Source organism: Puma concolor, chromosome C1 (assembly GCF_028749965.1).
Source record: "Puma concolor isolate L17-30 chromosome C1, mPumCon1.1.hap2, whole genome shotgun sequence".
Classification (NCBI taxonomy): Eukaryota; Metazoa; Chordata; class Mammalia; order Carnivora; family Felidae; genus Puma; species Puma concolor.
Window position 1 is genome coordinate 63714662 of NC_141674.1, and position 23803 is coordinate 63738464.

At 39.9% G+C, this 23803-nt stretch overlaps 1 long non-coding RNA gene across 2 annotated transcripts; it reads right to left on the minus strand.

Moving 5' to 3' along the window:
• Window positions 1-2315: 2315 nt before the first annotated feature.
• On the minus strand, window positions 2316-9194 carry LOC147578107 (uncharacterized). Of its 2 annotated transcripts, XR_015254200.1 has the most exons (4): window positions 9065-9194; window positions 7105-7186; window positions 4416-4466; window positions 2316-2606 (listed from the first exon to the last, which is right to left on the minus strand). It is a non-coding gene; the product is annotated as an uncharacterized LOC147578107 (long non-coding RNA). The 2 variants fall into 2 exon arrangements; XR_015254199.1 differs by lacking the exon at window positions 4416-4466.
• Window positions 9195-23803: the final 14609 nt, after the last annotated feature.

Below are 23803 nucleotides of genomic sequence, written 5' to 3' on the forward strand. Positions count from 1 at the left end.
ACAACAAAATTGTGGGTATAGAGAGGAGAAATAAAGTATTACAGAGAGGGGATCATGTATGAGTTGTCTCGAATGAAGACTTTAGTGTGAAATGTGCTTTCAGTGATGCAAAATTCTGATTTTTAGTTAGAGATATTTAGGAATAGTATTATGACACTACTTTAGAAGATTTGTCTATTGCTGTGGAACAAATTTCAATAGGTAGCAGAAGTCCATATTCTGTTGATTAGAAATGAATCACCAATGGAGTGCCTGGGTGGCTCAGTTGATTATGTTCATCTTCGGCTTAGGTCATGATCTCATGGTTTGTGGGTTGGAGCCCAGTGTCAGGCTCTGTGCTGACAGCTCAGAGCCTGGAACCTCCTTCAGATTCTGTGTGTGTGTCTCTCTCTCTACCCCTCCCACTTTCACTCTGTCTCTCTCTCTCTCAAAAATAAATAAACATTAAAAAAAATAAAAAAATAAAAAAGAATCACCAAGTCCAACCTACATACAAAGGGAGGGGAATCAGGCTGTATGTTTTGAAGACAGAAGTATTAAAGAGTTTGCAGACATGCTTTTTTTAAAAAAAAAAAAATGTTTATTTTGAGAGAGAGAGAGAGCACTCATGCATCCACATACAAGCAGGGGAGGGGCAGAGAGAATGCCAAGCAGGCTCTGCACTGTCAGAAAGAGTGGATGCAGGGCTCTATCCCATGAATCGTGAGATCATGACCTGAGCCAAAATCAAGAATAGGGTCCCATCATCTATATTATATCCAGGTATAGATGAGGCTCCTCTGGTGTCTTTCCTTAAGTATATTTCCTCAAATATAGTTGTTCTTGACCTATGAAGACCTATGAACCAAAGAGACATGTTATTTGCTCCACAAATGGTGAACCCACAATGATGGGGCAGGCATAGAATAAGTGCCATAAATACTCCCATTCAAAAAGGGCAAAAACAGGAGGCTTACAAGGAGCCACAGATCCATGGAAATTCCATATTATAGCAGAGCACTAGTTGGTAGTTCCTTGACTTGGGAATCAAGGCCTGGGAGTAATTCTCTATACTTCTTGGTCTGCACCCTGTTTTCTTGGTTTTACCTTCTGAATCAGCTTCCTTTTTTCATGAAAAGTAGCCTATACTTGTTGTTGAGTAATCTTATAAGCCTGCTTCCTGCAAGAAATTTGAGAACCCAGAGGTCTTTTTTTATTTTGTACTATGTTGTTCCTTTCAGTCCATACTGGTGGTATTTCTGCCATATAATTCTTTTTAAAACTTGTGGGTCTCCTGTGATTCTTATTGAGGGTTCATTCTATCGACAAAAGCCACACCTATGAATATTTTTGAGATACGCCCTTTTCTACTTAGGCTTCTGCTGAGACTGCTGAGAGAACAGACTTCAAGCTTCTTACAAGCCTTGTGTTTTAGCTAAAAGGTTCTCTAAAGCACCTCCCTACATCTTTTTGAAGTTTAGTCAAAGGATTTTATAGCCACTCCCTCACCTTCATCTTTTTCAGTTTTTATTGTAATGCCCCGGGTTTGATTTCCTATGTAGGGACATTTCTTTAACTTTAGTACTGTTTGCCATCTGGAAAGGCTGGGAATTTTCAAAACCAGCAAGTCCTGGTTCCTGTATGTTTAATAGTCCTTTTCTGAACTTCTGTCTCTTCTCTCACATTTGATTATAATCAGTCAGAAAAAAAAAAGTGGCACCTTCAAAACTGTTTCTGGAGATCACCTTAGCTAGATAATCCAGTTCATTGGCACATTTTCTTTTTGTTTAAATGGACTCATACAATATTTGGGTTTTTTTTTTCAATTTTTAAAAATTTTTTAATAATTTTTTTAAGTTTATTTATTTTGAGAGAGAGGGAGAGACAGAATCCCAAGCAGGCCCCACACAGTCAGTGCAGAGCCCAATACGCAGTTCAGAATCTCAACTCTGAGGTCATGACCTGAGCCAGATCAAGAGTCAGATGCTTAACTGACTGAGCCACCCACATCCCCTGTACATTTTCTACTTTCCATGTAACTGCATGTAACAGTGTCTGTTAAGCTTTCTGCCACTATGACATAACATGGATTTCCTGTCCTCTAGTTTCCTATAACATTTTTTTTTTTTACTTTCTTTTAAGCCCTCACCAGTAGCCTCTTCAAAGGCCATCAAGATTCTGCTAATACTGTCCTCAAAGTCCTTTCAGCTTCTCCCACTTCTTGGTTCCAAAACCTCTCCCACATTTTAGGTTTTTATTACAGTATCATATCATTTCTAGTACTAAAATCATTAGTTATCTATTGCTGTGTAACAAACTGTCCAATATGTACTAGCTTATGACAAAAATAAGTATTTATTATTTTCAAATTTCTGTGGGTCAGGGACTCAGGAGTGGCTTGGCTCAGGGTCTCTCAGGAGGTTGCAGTCCAGATTTTGACCAGTGCTACATTCATGTGAAGGCTTCTTGACAGGCTGGAGAATCTGTTTCCAAGTGGCTCACTCATGGTGCTTGTGACTTGATGCTGGATGCTTTGTTGGAAGCTTTCATTCCTTGCAATGTGAGCCTGTTCATCAACTACATGTGTTCTCATGACATGATGTCCAATTTCATCCAGGGTGGGCAATCTAGGAAAGCAAGGTAGAAGTGACAATGCCTTTTATGACTCAGGATCAGAAGTCACAAGCCATCATTTCTGCCACATTCTGTTCATTACAAGCAAGTCACTCTGTCCAATACACAAAGGGAAAGGAATTTGGCTCCACCTTTTGAAGGGAAGGAAACCACTGTAATCTGAATCCTGTTCTTGACCACTAACTCTTCCAAAAAGATCCCCAAGGGAATATGCACACGCATGTGCATGCACACGCACACTCATGAAAATGAAAGCAAAGACGGAGTTTGACCCCAAACCTCAATATATAACCCCTGGTCTGTGGAGAAATTTTTTTTAAGTTTATTTCTTTATTCCAAGAGAGAGAGGGAGAGAGAAAAGCCCAGTAAGGCTCCATACTGACAGTGCGTAGCCCTATGTGTGGCTTGAACTCATGAGCCTGTAAGATCATGACCTGATCTGAGATCAAGAGTTGGACACTTAATCAGTAGAGCCACCCAGGTGCCCTTGTGGAAGAATTTTTAACTGAAGCTAGATAGGTCCGAATGATAATACAAAAGCAGGCCAAAGAGCACTTAGGTATGCTTCCACTCCAAAGCTAACCACTCCAGTGAGAGAAAAGTGGAAGGAGAACGTATGAGAGAAGAGAAAAGGAAGTGTGGAGAGCAGACAGACATATTTCCTTTAGTGCCTAGAGTTTCTTGCCTCAGCGTTTTCCAAATAGCGTAGTAGCTCCAGGGCCGCATCTGTGTTGGAGGAAAGAAAAATAGGGAAAAAGAGAAAGAGAGATGATGGGGAGGTTTCTTAGGGCAGCTGTAGTATTCTTATCATTCCAGGCCTGTGAAAGAAAAGAAAGGAGGAATGACCCAACATGTATATCGTATGATATTTAATTAGCAAAGTGGCTCTACCCAGTAGTATAGTGACCAGTATAATGGCCTTAAAACTGATCAGGTCATAGCAGCAGCCATCACTTTTTCACAGTGCAACAAGTTGGTTGGGGCGGAGGGAGGGGGGTTAAGATGAACATTTCCCCATTTTTTTGGTTTGTATCCTGTTAATCTTGTTGACCTAATCCTACTAGTGGTCAGTCTAGAGCGTGGTCATGGCTTTCATGGGGGAAAGATAAGCAGTGCATTTAGGTAAGTCCCATTTCATTCCTTTTGTGGGTCTCCTTTCTCAATCTTTCCTACAACAACAGTATAAGAGCCAATATAAGGGGGGGGTCTGGGCCCCAGGTTCCTTTAATGTTGTCCCTAGAAGTTTCTGAGATGGATGAAGCCTGGAGATGAAGGCTACCATGTACCTCAGGCTGAGATTTCATTCCTCTGTGAAATCTTTCATTCATTCCTGTCATCTCAAAAATGGTCCACTGTATTGTCTAGTGAAACAGCATTATTAAAATAAGCACCATGTAAAAGCATAGCCCCAAATACAGTTATATAATATAAAAAGGCTCCAAATTTTTTGCCACCACAATAAATTTAAAAATTCCCTTCTCATGATCAACTACTAATTATTCTGTTGCAAGGGCACATTTTGAGAGGCATTTGCCCTAATCTAGAGAAGAAGCCCTAACTCCAGATCCCCACTAGCCAGTGGCAATGGCCCAGACAAGCCTCAGGTGGCATATTTGAGATCCTAAGATACAATAGGTCACAGGTTAACTGGCAAGTATAAACAGCAGCTGTCCTGCTGCATCACAGGGAATATCAACTTCCCAGTTAGAGTCAAGGGGGAGCCCTGCTGCCCACACCCCTCCTTAATCGAGCCAATCCTGCACTTTAGGGTCTGTCATTTGCAGCATTCCATTTCCACATACCTATTTCCATATTAATCATGACACCTGGTTGCAATTCAGAAACCCACATCTCTAGATGAGAAAAGGGAAAGAAAACAGAATTGTCAATTAATTGTATCTCAGTTCCAATTCAGCGATTGGAATCCTAATCTTGCTATTAAGATCTCAGTCTCATGTCCGGTAAATTTCTATCTTTGCCTTCTGAGTAGGGTCAGTGAATGACACACAAAAGGATGTGGCCTCCTCCTCCTCCATCTTTTTCCTCCCCATCTCATGTGCTGATGCACCTCATGGCATAAATGGAGTTGGAGTGGGGAGAGAGAGGAGTACACTCAGGTGATTGCCTATACCTTAAAGATAAGGAGGTGAACTCCTTTCTGTTGGCTAATTTTGCTTCTCCCTCAGATGCTGGTGACATGAGAGATGCTCATATCTGCAGATATCTCCACCTGGGTGCAGTAGGAAGCAGTCTCCCCGTCATCCAGTTGGTCTTAGTATAGGTGATATACACTCTCAGTTGTGTTTCCCTGATGTAGCTTCAGGCCAGGGGAATCCCCAGAGGAAGATGCTCCCATCTCACTTCAGCCTCACTTCAAGAAAGTGTACCAAATGCCCCATCATGTGTGTGGTTTCTGACTAGGTGGGTGGCTGTCCTAGTCAGAATGATATTTCTCTTAACCCATCTCCAAATCCTCAGCACCAAGGAGCCTGGAAACCTTCTGTTTCTCCTTTTTGGAGCTGCAGAGTACCCTGCAAGCTTTGCATCAGCTCTGTTATGAGCCAGCTCTCAGAAACTCCAGGCAGAAAACAGGCCGTTTCCCCATGACCTAGAGTGATCATCACCCTGATTGATGGCTCTTCTGGGACTTTCAGCTTTTCCCAGGATGAAAGAGAGAGGCAGATGGAACATCACTGTTTCCACACCCTGCTTCACCATTGGGAAAATGGTAAAATGGAGAAAAGACCAACTATGTAACTATAATTCCTTCCCCAACTCTCTTTTTCCCCCTCTCCCATTTTTAGATTTCTTTATACAGATGAAAAAGGAGGGCAATTATCCAATAGTTTCTGCTAGAAGACCTCAATATAGCAAATCATATGCTGGGTAGTCTAGCACCAACAGGTTAATGAACTTGAAAGGTAAAAGAGGTGTATTTTGTTCTTAGCAATGAGGTGTTATCAGAGTATTTTGCACCAGCATCATCCTGTTGCCTTAATATGAATGATTTCTATGACCCATCTAAATTCCTGTGAATGACACTGAAGACCTTCCATAATCTTAGCACTATCTACCACATCTGTACTGGTCCTGCAACAGTCTCCTCTTTAAATCATAAGAAGCATCTGTTTGCTTCCCACACATACTGTTTTTTTTTAATTTTATTTATTTATTTTGAGAGAGACAGAGACAGCATGAGTGGGGGAGGGGCAGAGAGAGAGAGGGAGACAGAGAATCCCAAGCAGACTTCACACTGCCAGTGCAGAGCCTGGCGAAGGGCTTGGGCTCACAAAACCATGAGATCATGACCTGAGCCAAAACCAAGAGTCGGATACTTAACCGACTGAGCCACTCAGGCTCCCCACACATCATGCTATTTTTATGCACTGGCATCTTTTCAGTGCTTTGCTTTTTTCTAAGACCTCTCTTCCTTCCTCTTCTCCTTTTCTCTCCATCAGCATGACCATTGTTGTTGCCTGTGTTATCCTTATATTCCAGGATGAACGGACTACTTCTTCCTCATATCTTCATTAAGCTCTGGACTCCACATTGAATGGAACCTAGATGGAGGTCTCCTTGAGGGCAGAGGGCATGTCTCACTCGCCTTTATATGCCCAGTGCCAAGCACAGTGCCTGGCACAAAATAAGTGTGGAATACATAATGAACTGAATTGAGGTTCTGAAGGAAACTTACCATATCCAATTTGTTCATTGCTCTTGCGAGGACCCCTCTGTCTACTCTTTTTTTTTTTTTTTTCTTGCAAGATTCATTTTGGGAGCAGGTCATTTAAAACCACTTACATGATGTTCTGTCTGTATGCTCTGATTGCATACCTTTCACAGTAATATTTTATAGACAGTAATTATCCTGTCACTCTTATGATATAGGTTAGTATCACTGTATTGATTGAATAGCTTATTTATTGAACTGCTGTTTGTCTCAAAGACTCTCTTTCTTTCAGAAAAATTCAGCTTTAAAAGATAAAGGAGCTATGAGCAAAGTCAAGAAAAAAAAAGAGATAGTTGGCTGCTAAATTTCTGACACTGTAATAAGCCAACTTTGATAGCATTGATTTCATAACTAACCCAAGATAGATCTTAAAATGAGCCAATCTATAGTTTCTTTAAAATAAATAATTCAACCAACAAAGGCACATGAAATGAATGATAAGCAAAGATGATCAATGCTATCATATTCACTCTGTGTTTTGAGTCCAGGAGAACAATCCTGGAATATTTCCTCTTCATAGAGCATTTAAACCAACTTATGTATTACAACTATTACACGAGAGGCAGTTGCATAGTGGTTTGTGGTACTATGTGCTAGGTGCTGTACCTAGGAAATATTTCATTGCCTCATTTAGATCTCACTACCCTCTTGTATTAGGGTTCTTCAGAGAAGCAGAACCAATAAGATTATATATATATATATATATATATATATATATATATATATATATATATGAGGTGCATCATAAGGGATTAACTCACATGAGTATGAAGGCAGGCAAGTCCCAGTATCTGCAGAGATGGCAAACTGAAGACCCAGGAGATCTGATGTTTCAGTGTGAATCTGAAGGCAGGAAAGAAGCTGATGTCCCAATTCAAAGGCAGGGAGGGAGGCAGAAGGAATTCTTTCTCACTTAGGAGAGAGTCAACTTTTTTATTCTATTTGGGCTTTCAACTGGTTGGACAAAGCCCATTCACGTTAGGGAGGGCAATCTGCTTTACTCAGTTTACTGATTAAAATGTTAATCTCATCTAAAAACAACCTCATAGACGTACCTACAATAATGTTTCACCAAATATCTGAGCATCTGTGGCCCAGTCAAGTTGGCATATAAAACTAATCATCACACCTTTGTAGTAGGTTCCATGACCATCCTGCTTTTTAGATGAGGCAAAAGAGAGAGGTGATGTAACTTTCTTGTCATGTACAATGGATAAATGGTATAGACTCTGTTCTAACCCAGGTCTGACTACCCAAAGCATGGTTCTTAAAAAAGAGAACAGGACTTAGAATTTAGACAGACCTTGATTTTTTAATGAGAATTAAACTTTTTAAAAAAAGGAATACAAAAGCACATATTACTGTGCTTGGCATATAAATTCATCATATATGACTAACATTATTAGTATTAGCATTAGTATTATTTATCTTAGAGAGAGAGAAAGCAGAGGGAGGGAGGGAGGGAGGGAGAGAGAGAGAGAGAGAGAGAGAGAGAGAGAATCTTAAGTAGGCTCCACATTAGCATCAAGGCCAACATGGGGCTCAATCCCACGAACCTGGAATCATGATCTGAGCTGAAATCAAGAGGTAGATACTCAACTGACTAAGCCACCAAGGGGCCTCTATTATTAAAAGAATTATTATTACAAACAAACCTTGGTCCTCAGAATACTAAGTAGTGAGAATGCCAGAATGTACTTTAAATGAAGATATATTTGACCAAATATTATTCTCTGTTCTTTTCTTTGGTTTTGCGATATAAAGATAAAAAATTGTAAATCACTAGATAGTTAATTTCTCCAACATATCCTCTTGCAAAAATGATATTACCTTTGGCAGAGATATACTTTATTCCTGCTGATGCTGTTAGAAAATGGCAAGGTCAACCAAAATGAGAAATTGACAGCATCTCTGTCTTTCCAGTTTTTAATAAGTATTATCAAAAGAAATAATAATCAGATTTGAACTTGTTTGTCCTTGATGTGCCTTTTTTAAAAGGCCTCCTGGAAAATCTAATGTAAGATCAAAAGCAGCTGGGAAAGAGTAGAAATCACTTGAACATACTTCCTTTCTTTATTCTATGGGATAAAAATAAAATACTCACTTTCAATGACTCAGGCACTGGGGGATTTGCCTGTTTCTTTTCCTAGGGTGTGGGGAATGTTGGTAAAGGGAGCTCTAAGGAAGTAATAAACCAGATTTTCCAAAATGTAAATAAATATTACCCTTCTAGGGAATAAATGGTTTGTAACGACTTTGTCCCCTAGACTCCTCGTCTCATTTCTAGGGCAAAACCCAGGCAAAACTGTGAAATTAGTTATATTTTTTTCCTTTTTCTTCTGCCACGAAACCTCCCATCCTTCATCCAAAATCCTTGTGTTCTTTCATCTCCACATTTTGTGTTCTCAGCAGAGGATGTGATAAACTCACAGCCATTAAGATACAATGACTTCTAAGAATTATTGTGCTCTTTTTACCAATCCCCTTTAGAATTTAACCAGCTTTATAACTTAAAAAGCTTTAATTATAGGCATCAATGAGATTGAGGGGGCATTTACTACAATCAGAGGGACCTCTCTGGAGTTGCTGAAATCACAACATATAGAGAACAGGCTCTCTCTGCTTTCCTAGACATTAAGTGCAGCCTTGCTGTTTTCTTACCTTGTCTCTAATGTGGGCCCTAATTCCAGCTATGCTCATCACAGTGCTAATCTCCCTTACCTGATTCCTACCAGTGCTCTCCTCATTCTGTCTCTGTACAGTGTGTCAGTGCTGTTGTCTCCATTCAGAATGCCTTCTTCTCCCCTCTCGGGCAACCCAGGCCCCTTACTTCAAATGAGCCCAGCTTAGTCAAAATTCTCCATTGAAGGTATTAAAGTTTAACTGAGGAAATAAACCATCTTCTAAAAAAGCAACTATGAAAAGGTACAAGGTAATATACAACCAGTAGCCATGCTAGTGATAGATTCATAAGTAAACATCATCCTGACTCCCAAGGAACTTATCTTCTTCTGAGGGACATAGATAAACAGAAAAGCAACACACAGGTAGGAAGATACAGTAGCACAACAGAAACGGGGCATTATGGGAGCAGAAAGGAGGTACCCATCTGCTAGAGTGCATTGTTGTCACCTGGGTAGCCCTGAGAAACTGCATTATCTAAGGAGTTGTGCCAAACAATTGCCATATGATTTAGTGTCTCTGACTTTGCCAAGTAATACTATATCACAGGGGGAAAAAAGAGAAAATTTGAGTGTAGTAGGACTAATGAACACACACATCAGAAGGAATGTTTCCAGCAAAGAGCAATAGTCAGACCATGAGCACCATTAGATTTTGGTAGCTCTTCCTCCCATTGTCTCACACTGAAGGAAGGGGCTGCTGAGTCGCTTCCCTGATCACACGCATCCAGCTTCCTTCCTCCTGCTGTGGAAAGATGCTCACTGCAAATTCTCTCACACTAGTGAGCCAGATCCTCCCAACCATAAAACAAGCTGTGTTGGGCACATGTTTGCCTGTAGTAACAACCATGTGAAGGGTGTTTAAACTCCTAAGGCAATGAGAGATTATAGAGAACAGTGATTAAGAACCAGCCTGCTTAGGTTGAGTCCAGGCTTCACCACTTACTAATGGTTTGATCGTGGGAAAGAGGCTTAAACTCTTGATGCCTCTGTTTCCTAGTCTATACAATGGGAAGAAAAATAATAGCACTACCTCATGGGACTGATACGAGAATTAAACAAGACCGTAAAGTTCTTCACATTGTACGTGAAATGTTTTATGTTTCCTAGGGCTGCTTTAACAAATCAGCACAAACTGCCTGGCTTAAAACAACAGAGATTTATTCTATCACAGTTCTGGAAGCTGTGGAAATTAATGTGTCAGCAGGGCTGTGCTCCCTCTGAAGGCTTTAGGGAAAAATTGTTCATTGCCTCTTGTCATCTGATGGTTGCTGGCAATCCTTGGTGTGGCTTGGCTTGTGGACACGTCATTTCAATCTCTGTCTCTGCCATATTCCATGTTGTTCTCCTTGTGTGTCTCTGTGTGTCTTCACACAGCCTTCTGATAAAGATACCAGCAATTGGACTTAGGGTTCACCTTAGTCCAGTATGACCTCATCTTAATTTAACTGATTACATCTGTGAAGACTATATTTCCAAATAAAGTTACGTTCACAGGTTCCAGGTAGACTTGAATTTTGGGAGAACATTATTCAACCCAGAATACCTAGTAAGTATGCAATAAATGTTAGGTAAAACACATTCACCCATTTTACCACACACCCCCACAAACATAAAACATAAAACATGTACTCACACACACTGAGGGGATTCTGGGAAGATGGTGGTTTTAATATGACCTTACTCATACTCTTTATTCTCAACTTTAGTCTCTATTTCCGAACCAAGTAGTTGGAGGCTTTCCAGAAGGCTCTGAGGGGACATGTACAATTGGTGCAGGAATATCTTCCCTCTGGTCAGTCCCAGGGGAAAATCGATACCAGGTTCCATAGTTTCCCTGGATCTGGAGAAGTTGAGGAGTAGCTAAAAAGACGGGCTGAATCCCCTCTATTCCAGAGAATGAGTAAGTGGGAGGAAATTGGGTACAAAGATGATGAATGGAGCCTCACAGCCTGCCTGCTATATACCCAAAAGAGCAGAGACCAATGTGCCTTCTTCTACTTTCAGACCTTTGGCCATGTAAGGTGCCATAGCAGCTGCATCTGAGCCCTAATAAGAAGGGAAAAGAAAATAAGGCACATCAGACGCCAAGGTAGAGAGAAAAGGACTGAGTATGACTCTTGGAAAGAACTGCTATTGAAATATAGCTGTTGGAAAAGATAAAGGATAACGGGAATAAAACAATGAAAAGAACACTCAAAGATATACAAGGAGAGCACAAAACAGACTGTCTGGAACTAAAACATGGCTTATAAATGAAAACAGTCAGTAGATGAAGAAGAGATTTGCCCCAGTCAGGAGCTGTATATTGGTCTGAAAGATTAAATTTATCAAGACACAGAAAATATTTTCAGAGATGGAAATCATGATGGATAAGAGAACAGACTTTGGGGAAAGATTCATGAAAAACCTAATATGAGAATTACAGGAATTCCAGCTAAAGCAAAAGAAACAGACATGAGAGAGCTGAAGGAAGCCCTGACTATAGTCTGGAAGTGCATATCTGTGACTACGCCCCACTAAAGAAAATGCATGAGAAAGGACACAAAGCAAGCAAAGGAACCCAGAGACTTCAACATAAGAGAAGATGAAAGAGAGTGTTTAGGAAAAAGGAGGCTTAACTATAGCTATAAAGGAGTCTTATAGATACAATAGAGAGAACACTACGTGTAGCTTTTTGGCAATACAGTAGTCCCTCCTTATCAGTGACTTCATCTTCTGCAGTTTCAGTTACACCTGGCCAGCCATTGTCTGGAAGCAAATGATCCTCCTTCTGTCATCAGAAGGTCAGTGGTAGCCTAATGCATTGTCAAGATTCCTGCATCAAGTGTCTCACTTCATCTCATCATGTAGGCATTTCAGCCTCTCACATCATCACAAGAAGGGTGAGTACACTACAATAAGATATTTTGAAGAGAAAGAGAAAGAAACCACATCGTATAACTTTTATTATAGTATATTGTTATAATTGTTCTATTTTATTATTGTTACTCTCTTAATGTGCATAATTTATAAATGAAACTTGTAGGTATGTGTGTATAAAAAATATTCTATATATAGAGTTTGTTACTATCTGTACCTTCAGGTGTCCACTGGAGGTCTTAGAACATATCCTCTGCAGATAATGGGAGACTACCGTGAATTTGAAAACCTAGTGGAAATAGATGTTTTTCTAGTAAAATACTAATGTTTAAAGTTGGCATATGAAGAACTGGAAAATTTGAATAGACCAGTCTATAACAGACATTGGAAATATGACTAAAGACCAACTGTTTAAAAAGACAATGGAGGGGCGCCTGGGTGGCGCAGTCGGTTAAGCGTCCGACTTCAGCCAGGTCACGATCTCGTGGTCCGTGAGTTCGAGCCCCGCGTCGGGCTCTGGGCTGATGGCTCAGAGCCTGGAGCCTGTTTCTGATTCTGTGTCTCCCTCTCTCTCTGCCCCTCCCCCGTTCATGCTCTGTCTCTCTCTGTCCCAAAAAAATAAACGTTAAAAAATAAAAAAAAATAAAAATAAAAATAAAAATAAAAAGACAATGGAATCAGAAAGCTTCCCAGCTGAATTTTGTCTAACTTTTAAAGAACAAATACTTCCAGTTTTTTAAAACTATTCCAGTCATAGAAAAGGATAGAAAGTACCCAAATTCATTTTATAGTCCCAATTCATTTTGAGAACTGCTTAACTTTGATACCCAAACCTAAAAAAAAATAGTAAAAGTAGAGATAGATAGATATATACATATAGATGGATGGGTAGATGGATGGTTAGACAGACAGATGGATAGATAGACTTTTTTAATGCTTTCTGAAAAACAATAAGATACTCATTACTCAGCTCGTTAGTTTTTATTTTTATTTTTAGTATAAATTAATATAAATGTCAGACTCCTGCTTTAAAAACCCTTCATTTGCTCTCCATGGTACTTAGTATATTTTATAAAAAGATCATAGAACATCTCTTTAATCTGGCAAGTCATTTGGTAGTTATAGGGATACAAAACTTTCCACCATGTATTATGTATTCAATTTATTATTTTTAAAAACACTTATGTGACATTTACCTTGAACCACACTGTACCAACTGCTTTACATTCATTAATGCATTCAGTTCTACAATCATCTCCTGAGATTTGTACCATCATTGCTTCTGTTTTAAAGGCAAGGAAACTGAGATTTGAAGGGAATGAACAACTTGCATAGGTCTACAGAGGAGCAGGTCTCTTCAAGCCAACATCTTATTGTTTATGTGTCTAATCTCCTGGGCCAGACTGGAAGGTCCTTGGAAAGAGACTATTTTTTTTAAGTTAATTTTTTATTTTTTAAAATTTACATCCAAATTAGTTAGCATATAGTGCAACAATGATTTCAGGAGTAGATTCCTTAGTGCCCCTTACCCATTTAGCCCATCCCCCCTCCCACAACCCCTTCTGTAACCCTCAGATTGTTCTCCATATTTTTAAGTCTCTTCTGTTTTGTCCCCCTCCCTGTTTTTATATTATCTTTGTTTCCCTTCCCTTATGTTTATCTGTTTTGTCTCTTAAAGTCTTCATATGAGTGAAGTCATATGATTTTTGTCTTTCTCTGACTAATTTCACTTAGCATAATACCCTCCAGTTCCATCCACATAGTTGCAAATGGCAAGATTTCATTCTTTTTGATTGCCGAGTAATACTCCATTGTATCTATATACCACATCTTCTTTATCCATTCATCCATCGATGGCATTTGAGCTCTTTCCATACTTTCGCTATTGTTGATAGTGCTGCTATAAACATTGGGGTGCATGTGCCCCTTTGAAACAGCACACCTGTATCCCATGAATAAATGCCTAGTAGTGCAATTGCTGGTCATAGGGTAGTTCTATTTTAGTTTTTTGAGGAACCTCCATACTGTTTTCCAGAGTGGCTGCACTGGGAAAGAGACTATCTTATTTTGTGTTCCACATGGCACCATCATAGTTCTTTGAACAAGGTATTAAGTAAGTATTTGTTGAAATTAATTGGCTGAGTGGCACTTTTTGTTTGTTTTAAGGTAGGGAAACTTAGGCATAGTTCAAGGTATCAAATATGGGCCAATGTAGGTATTGAAGATGCCACAGAGGGACGTATTAATGGATCATGATCAATTCATCAATAAGTTTATTGACTGTCTTTTTCCTGCTAGTAGAGAGAAAGATGAAATAGCACAAAGCTCATAGGAAAGTATAAGCTTCTGAGAAAGATGGACAGTTTCTCCTCTGAGAGTACAGGGACAAATAGACAAGCAAAGATGAACCAGAATGAATATGTAAAGATAAACAGGAGAGGAGCTAAGGGCCTGTCCAATCTGTTATCGGAGCTCAAAGGAAACAATTAGGGAAATATTTTCTAGACTGTCAGACTTTGCAATTTAGTAAAAATAGCAGCTGAAAAATCCAGCTGCTAACGTGACTTTCATATACAGTTGAGGTCTGGGGGCAGGAATTGGTTTGAATAAGGCCCTTATTTTATTGGAACAACTTGGTTGTTCCATATTGGAGTTCATCGGTAGGTCACATGCTAATAAACTAGCCAGTTCCACAAACTTTAAATGATTGCTACTCTAGAAGTTGAAAAAGAAGTAGATTTGGAAATGGTATGAAAACCAACAGTGAGAAATACCATGTGTCAGTTTTCAGATAAGCATGACTGTCCATTAGCTCCCCTGGTCATTTAGTGAAGCTGAGCTATTGCCCACAAAGCTTTCTGTGCAGGGTCTGTGGAAAAGAGAGCTGAGAGTTCTATGTGGTTGAATAAGCTGAAGAGTAGAATGCCCATTGTCTGTATGCCCCAAGATCATCTGCAATGTCCAGTTTTCCACTTGACCACACAGGAAATGGGTTGGCTATAAGTTATTGTTTCAGTGTCAGCAGATAAAGTTATCATGGAGCATATTTCTTTTATGCTGGATAGAGGGTTTTTTTTAAGCCTTTGCATAGTGTGTTTCTTTGTTTTTTGTTTGTTTGTTTTCAGTGAATGCTGGAAGCTTGGAATTACAACTTCCATTTAACCTTTTCTTTTCTTTCCTTTTTAGAACATTTTCCTACTGCATTTCATGAGAGTCCTAATATCTTAATTGAGTCATGGTACAATGATTTTCATTTATAAAATAAAATAGCACCCACAGCACCAAATTAAACTCTCTTTTTAAATGAAATCATTGGTTAAAAAAAGTAACCCTCCAAATAATTACAATGTATATTTTCTACATATGTAATAACTAACACGTTTTTAACAAATTATAGTTCATAGTGCCTATTTATACATGTTTTAATCAACTGTCATTTCAATTCTGTGAAGTAGGTGTTATTGTCTTTTCTATTTTAAAGATAAGAATTGGGTGTCAGAAAGAATAAGTGACTTGCCCATGATCACAGACCAGTAACTAGTGGAAATGGAATTCATGGCCATTTTTTTACACTCTAAATCCTTTCTTGTCTTCAGAGGAAGAGGTCCATATGGATTCACTCACTATTCATTTACTCAAACATTCAACAAATATTTATGAACACTGTGTTGGCTCTTGAAATGCTTCTGTTAGGAAAAATGCTGGAAATGATGGGGTATAATGGGGTGGTCAGGGAAAGCTTCCTGAAAGAGGTGATGTCTAAGATGAGACAGAATAAATAAGTAGGAATTTATGGTGGGGAATGGGAAACAATGTTCTGAACTGAGGGAACAGCATGTATAAAGGTCCTGAGTCAGGACAAATCATGGTTTGGAAAGTAAATATTAAATAGTGGCCTATTTAGGCATTAGCTGAAACACTGAGTGTTGGAGAGTTAAGGGAAACCTGAGCAAGCTGGGTCTTCAAACTATGCTAAGGACAGTCTTTGAAGATTTCTAAGCTGGGAAGCAGTGTGCTGTTTTTACCACTTCAGAAAGGTCACTCTGGCAGGAGTGTTGGGAATGGATGGGAGAGAAAATAAGGCTAGTATGAGGAAAGACAGTTAAGGTATTATAGTGATGAAAGAGATGATGGATGACAGTGGCCTGAACTGCTGCCCGGTGGCCACATCTGGTCACCTGGGAAACTGTGGCAATTCCATTTGGTGAATGAAAGACAGACCTGCCTGAGCACTCTCTAAGGCTAGCAAAGCAACAAAAGGACCCCAGGTACTTAAAAACAATGAGGGTAACAACTTCAGGGCCCCAGTTATGCAAATTCCACTCAGTTGGCAGGCCAGTTAAATTGTTCAGTCTTTGAATTGATTTACCCTCTCCAGATACACAGAAATTTACTCCTTTTTAAATTTTTTAAAATGTTTGTTTATTTTTGAGAGAGACAGACAGAGTGCAAGTGGGAGAAGAGCAGAGAGAGGGAGGGAGACACAGAATCTGAAACAGGCTCCAGGCTCTGAGCTGTCAGCACAAAGCCTAACGTGGGGCTTGAACTCAGGAAAAGAACTGTGAGATCATGACCTGAACCAAAGTTGGATGCTTAACTGACAAAGCCATCCAGGCACCCCCAGAAATTCACTACTTGATGGTATTTTCCCCTCCTTAGTTAAAAACATGCTACTGCTATGCAGTAGACATCATAGCCACTCTGACTGGTTTTATTTGATTGAGTTGTAGTTATCTGAGGATTAGACAGATATTGATTCATGTCATGTTCTGTGTCTTGGATCCTCATCTAATCAAAACATTGCCAAAACATTGTCTCCTAAATGTGAAATTACTCAGTGAATAAATCATAATGTAAAGCTTTCAGGCAAGCCATGCTTAGAAATGAAATTTAAGTAGGAGAAATTACAAAAGAAATAGGGCAAACGATTGCTATTCTGAAGATAATCATTTACACTCTCCTGGTAGTTGGTGGGGTAGCAAGGTGGCAAATAGAAGGGAAATGCAAATGGGGAGAGTCTACTCAATTAACTATCATTTGCTGCTCTTGACAGAGGATAAAATCTAACCTCCTTAGCACGGAATACATGGCCTTTCAGGATTATTGCTGGCTAGCCCAGTTCCTCTTCCTGGGACACTCTCTTCTTGTTTACCTATGGGTCAATTTCCTTTTGACATTACAAGTCTTTGCTAAACTTTACTTCCTCCCTGAAGGCTTTTCTGCCTCCCTCCATCCCCACCGGCCAAATTCTTTTCTTCCTTTGCATTTCCATTGTACCTTTCTGCACTTCCCATTCCAGCATTTGCATGTTATGGGTGTAGAGACAGTCTTTCCTCATTTATTCACAATTCCATATTTATCAATTTTCCTGCTTGCTAAAATGTGTCTGTAATCTGCAAATCAATACTTGTGGACCTTTCACTGTCACTTGTGGGTATATTCACATAAGCAAAAAATTTTAAAATTTTTTTTTCAACGTTTTTATTTATTTTTGGGACAGAGAGAGACAGACCATGAACGGGGGAGGGGCAGAGAGAGAGGGAGACACAGAATCAGAAACAGGCTCCAGGCTCTGAGCCATCAGCCCAGAGCCCGACGCGGGGCTCGAACCCACGGACCGCGAGATCGTGACCTGGATGAAGTCGGATGCTTAACCGACTGCGCCACCCAGGCGCCCCATAAGCAAAAAATTTTAGCCGCTCATCATGAATGTTCCCAACTGAGGTCACCCAAGCACTGCTCTGCCTTCTTGTTTCACCTCTCATAGTGTAAACAAGTGTCCTTTTGGTGGTGTGTTTTATGACACGTCTTTCACATTTTTGTGCTTTTTGTTGGTGGTTTTGTTGTTTAAAATGCCCCTCTGCCAAGCATAGCACTGAAGTGCTGTGTGGTATTCTAAGTGCAAGAAGACGGTGATGTGCCTTACAGAGAAAAACACGTGTTGCATATTGAAACATGAGTCACAGTGCTGTTGGCCGTGAATTCAGTGTTAATTAGCCAGCAATATATATTAAGTTGTCTTCAAACAGAAACACACATAAAACACAGTTATATATTTATCACATGACAAAAATGTAACCAGATGCTTGCAGGGACTTAACCCCATATTTCCCCATATAGGAGCAGTGGCTCAGTATTCCTCCTAAGTCAGTGTTTGTGGTGACTTTATAGAACGTAATAATGACAAATAATGAGAATCAGTTATATTTAAGTGTCTGTAGAATTCCTTTAGAGATGAGACCATCCTCTTTGTATACCTAACACCCAGAATAATGGTGAAAATTAAGAATATGTTTGGTGCTTAGTATTCTTGACAGTAGTACCAAAGAATATTTCAAATATAATTTCACTGGTAATTGAAATGGGTTCTTCCTTATTCCAAGTCCAAAAGAGTTCCTACTGAAAGGCCAGATGATTATAATACAGTTTTGGTATTAGTTTGGTCATTAACTCCAAAGGAATTGTGAATGGTCTCAAACATTTACTAACCTAAAGGGATTGTGGGATTACTGCATTGGAGTCATATAACTCTAGGAAAAGTCAGAGCATATTATATGGCATACTCAACAGAAATAAGGCTCCTTGAAACAGAACTGGCTAAAGCAGTGAGTTTCAGTGGTAGGGCCTAGGGATTTGGAATTTAAAAAGTACTCTAGTCAATCTGATGTATTGTGTTCATAATGCTGTTCCAGGGGTTTCTTACCTTGACTATGGTAGAGAATTGTCCTCTCTGGGGCCCCTAAAGGGATCTTTAATTCAGTTCTTTTTGAAAATAAATTAAGGTTTTTGTTTTGTTTTGTTGTGCTTTGGCAAATGAGTGACTCCCCAGACTGTGTATCTTTTACTATATGTGCATTTACAATAAGCTCTACTCTATTTCACCTCTTCTTCACTAAGTAGCAGGTACTGATCAGTGTGCTAATGAAGAGTTGAGGCTTTCATTTTAGGCTTTCTTTTAGGTGTCCCCCACTGCTCTTCTCCCACACAGTCCAGTCTGAGCTGGGATACTAACCTCTAATGTCAGGGCTCTCATAATGCTAATTAGGCTACTATCAGAATAGGCTAGGTTATGCTGTGGTAACAAACAACCTTCAAACTCTCTGTGTTTAAAATAACAAAGTGTTCTCTCTCTCTCTCTCTCTCTCTCTCTCTCTTTTCTAATAATACCCATCTACATTGTGTTGGCAGGAAACAGTGTTCATCAATGGTCATCCAGGGGCCCAGGTTCATGAAAGCTTTGTCATCTTACAACATTGCTATTTCTTTTTTTATATATAGTTTATTTCTTTATTTTGAGAGAGAGAGAGAGTACATGTACACTTGTGAGTGGGGGAAGGGCAGAGAGAGAGGGAGAGAGAGAATTGCAAGTAGGCTCCATGCTGTCAGCGCAGAGCCCAACATAGGGCTCGATCTCACGAACCATGAGATCATGACCTGAGCCAAAATCAAGAGTCAGATGCTCAACCAACTGCACCACCCAGGCACCCCAACATTGCTATTTCAACCAAGTCTTCAAAGTTTGCTCTGACAGGGGAAATAAGCATGGACGGTCATGTACTGGAACTTAAATGCATCTGCCTGGGAGTGTCACATCATTTTTGCTCCTGTCCCACTGGCAAAGCAAATTATTGGCTATGTCCAACTTCAAGAGACAGAGAAGTACAATCCTCTAGTATTCTTAGAAGAAGAGAAGAAGAGAAATATTGGGCAAGCACTTATAATGCCTACCATTATCTGGTTCATTTTTTTTCCCTACATGTACTATGGTCCTGCCTCCTGTGTCTTAGTCTGTTTGGACTGCTGTGATAAAATATCAGGGGTGGAGTAGTGCATAAACAACAGAAATTTATTTCTCATAGTTCTGGAGGTTGGAAAGCCCACGATCGAGGTGTCAACAGGTGGCGTTTCTGGTGAGAGCCCATTTCCTGGTTCACAGGTGGCATCTTTTTGCTGTGTTCTCACATGGTAAGAAAAGGAGCTTTCTTGAGTCTCTTTTATAAGGGCACTAATCCCATTCATGGGGATTCTGCCCCCATGATCTAATCACCTCCCAAAGACCCAACTTTCTAATACCATTGCCTTGAGAGTTAGGATTTCAGCTTTGATCTCTGGGGGGGCAGGGGGCACAAACATTTAGATCATAATACCCTGCAAAAGATAGAATCCCAAGTCTCCTTGGAACTCTGTGAACTAAAAAGACAAGTCATCTGCCCTTACCCCTCGTGTCTTTCCAGTAGAATAGGGACAGGATAACTTCAATAACCATTCACATTCTGTAAGAGGAAGAATGAGAGACTCATGTCAATAACTGGTTTGGAGAAATTCTGAAAACTCACTGGCATATGGTGATGAGGAGTATTCCTAGACTGAGCCCCATTCTGATCCCCAGGAAAGTCCATTGATCTCCACAGCCCTTGGCATACCCCACTAGGATGTTCTTCCTTCTCTGTTATAATCCTTGGTCTCATATCGGAAGTGGGTACTGGATAGTGCTGCCATCTCAATGTGGGGCTTCAAGCTTTGCTATGGCAGGAGTGGTAGAGAATTGCACACTTGATCTTAAATGCTTCTACCATGAAGTATGGTATGGTAGATCAAGACTAACTTAAATGGGTAAGGCCATGTAATCCACCCACATGTTCAGAAGGAGAGAAGAACCCAAATACATTAGTAAGCTTTGGTATTATTTACCACACCTCATTTTTATTGATATACTTGTTCAAAGTACAGGGTTCCAGCAGACAGACTGGGGTTCAAGACTGATTTTGCTTCTTACTTTCTATGAGATCTTAGGTAAATTACTAACCCATTTAAGAAACCTCAATTTTCTTATCTATAAAATGGAGATTATAAGAGTGCCCCCTTCCCTGGGTAGTTCCAAGGATGCATATTTGTCAAGTCCCTAGCAAAGTGCCTAGCAGATAATAAGAGCTCTCAAATGTTAGCTTGATGATTGCTGATCACAATGTGCTGGAATGTGCTAGAAACTGCACTCTTTTTACACAGTAGATATTCTCTGTGGTGGAGGGCTGTAAACCCTCTGCTGGATTATCCTTGAATATGGTGGAATGATATAGGATATTAGAAGTCCTTTGGTAGGCAGCATTTCTTTCTGAGAGCCTCCATTTATGTAGCACATGGCACTTGCTTTGTAACATCACTAAACATCTTTCTGGTATAGTGGTTAGGGAAAATCTGTTCATTTGCTTCATGCCCAATTTGGTGAGGGTCACAAACTCCCACTAGAACCCTGCATTTCATTGCTTGAGTCATTGTACACAAGGTTTCATAATAAAGAGTGGTGCCTGATTCCACTGCACCAATGGGAAAACATCTGTTTAGCTTGGGCTGCTATAGCAAAAATACCGCAGACATTTATTTCTCACAGTTCTGGAGGCTGGAAGTCTGAGATCAGGCTGCCAACATGAATGGTTCTGGTGAGGGCCCGCTTCCTGGTTTGCAGATGGCTGCCTTCTTCCTGTGTGGTGGAGAAAGAGGGATCTACTCTCTTTTTCTCTTATTAAGGCCCTAATTCCATCATGGGGGTTCCATTCTCATGGTCTCTTCTAAACCTAATTATTTCTCTAAGACCCCACCTCCAAATACCATCACACTGGGGATTAAGTCTTCAACATATGGATTTTGAGGGGATACAAACATTCAGTCCATAGAAACATCTAATTGACACCCACAAAACATCATGGTCACTGTTGATGTACCAGGCATTATACTCATCACCAATAATATAAAAATGTGTAAGATGTTGTTCTTGCCACAAGGAGTACCAATCCAACGAGGGAAAAGATAGATGAGTGAGCTGAAAATTCCGTATAATGTATTAAATATTCCAATAGAAGAACAAACAAAATGCAATGGGTTTTCAAATGTAGGAACAACTTAAATCTGCTTGGGATATTAAGATTTAGTTTGGTTGCCATGGCAAGTGGGCTGAACCAATCATCAAAAAAAGTTGGTATTTATTTACTGTGACCTATTTATACACCCAAATCATGTTCACTTTAGTATCTTTGGAATTAGGCCACCTAGATTTTTGGTTCCTGTCAGATTTGCCTTGGCTTTGTTACATGTTTTAACAGCAGGATGGCCTGTTATATCCCTTTTGTTTTGCTTTTTCTCCTGGCCTTTGTTTTTAAAGAACTGTATATAAAATAAAATATCCAGTTGGTTTATATGTTGGCATCTGAGCATCCCTGATCAAAGACCATTCACAATTTCACAATCCTGGAATCTCTTCCTTAAGAACCTCAGAGACAGATTGGTTAATGTTATCTTTCAATTCACCTTTCTTTTCATTGGAAATGTAGAAATATATATTATTTTGGCATGCTGAATTTGACCTTTTCCAGGCCAGTTGTTTCATCTGTCTGGGACAAAGGGAGTAAAACAGACTGTAAAAAGCAGGTCAGAGGGGAAGATTACTGATGAGAAAGAAAGCCTGATTCAGAAGGGAGGCGATGGCATTCTCAGTGTTTTTAAAGTACTTTAGATATTGTGCTCTCTCAAGAGAATCTGTCTTGAACAAGCAAAGAAGAATGTCAGGAAATTGTATGGCTCTTGAAAATAGCTCTCCATCAAAGAGTGATAAGAGAGCTCTCTGAAAGCAGGAACCTTACAGAGTGGGGAGCCCGGGTGATGCCAAGACCATCATCCAGCAAACTTTCTGAGACTTTGGCCATTATCTCAAAGTTGACAAAAGGTAGCTGAGAGAGGAATTAAAAACACATGAGAGTGAGAGTCCAGCTGTCAGAAAATAAGACAAATCCGCCTCCAGTACCTTGTTAGACAAAAGCATAAACTAGGACTGGCCAGTCCTAGACAGAGCTGCCACACATGGCTGTGCAGGTTGTCTGGTGCACAAAGTGCCGTATAAAAGAGGACAGTGTCCACAGCATAGGTATCATAGATCTGTGCAGTTAGTGTCTTTGAGCAGATGGCATGTAAGTGTCTTATTCTAACAAATCCATTTGTAAGACAGATTTCTGATAGGTGGATAAAACTGCCTCAAGAAAGGGGCTTCTTTTCTAATTTTGGACACACTGAACCAGCAGCAGCCACTGGCTCAGAAACGAATGAAATCAGACATACATATTCCTCAGCGTTCTGTGATACTCGAGTCCACTCTAGCAGGATTGAGCCCTGGATCTCACGTATTCATTAATTTAAACAAGCAAACAAACAAAGAACCAGTTGGACATCTGTCACACACACCAGCCACCATTGTAGACAGTAAGGCACATGGAGAACAAAAATCCCAGCCCTCATAGAGACTTCCCTCCAAAGTGAGCTATGAACTGTGAACATCTGGGCATTGGGAAGAATAAAGGACAGGGAGAGTTGGTGCAGAGGAACATGATTAGGCTATGAAGGGAGAATGATCCTGCATTTAATCCCGACTCCAGAATGGTGTGGCCTCAGGCAATTTGATTCTCCTCACTTTATTGGTTTAATATAGGTTAATAATACTTTCTTCATTGGGTTTGTTGGAAAAATTAAAGATATTTTATTTAAAAACTTTTAGTGTGGAGCTTATGACATAGCAAGTATGTGGTTGGTGACAGTAATGGTTATTATTCTTGTAATTATTATCTAAGTAAGGTTAATAGCATGGACAATCCAGTGCTGTACCCCTGGACAGCAGCCTCTATGCTTGTGCTTGGCCTGACATGGAGGGAGGGTGTTAGGATGGGAAGTTTTACTTCCTGTGGATTTACTTCTTTTCCCCACTGTATAAAACTTGTTTTCTAAACCTCACCGAGGAGGTCCAGTAGAGTGAAAACAGACAGACCTCATGACCTATGTGGGAAATGGACGTTGAAATGAGATTCATCTGAGATGGCAAGGTTATGCTTAGTTATGCTCCTACATGTTTCCAGAGGGGATGACTTTTATGTGAAAG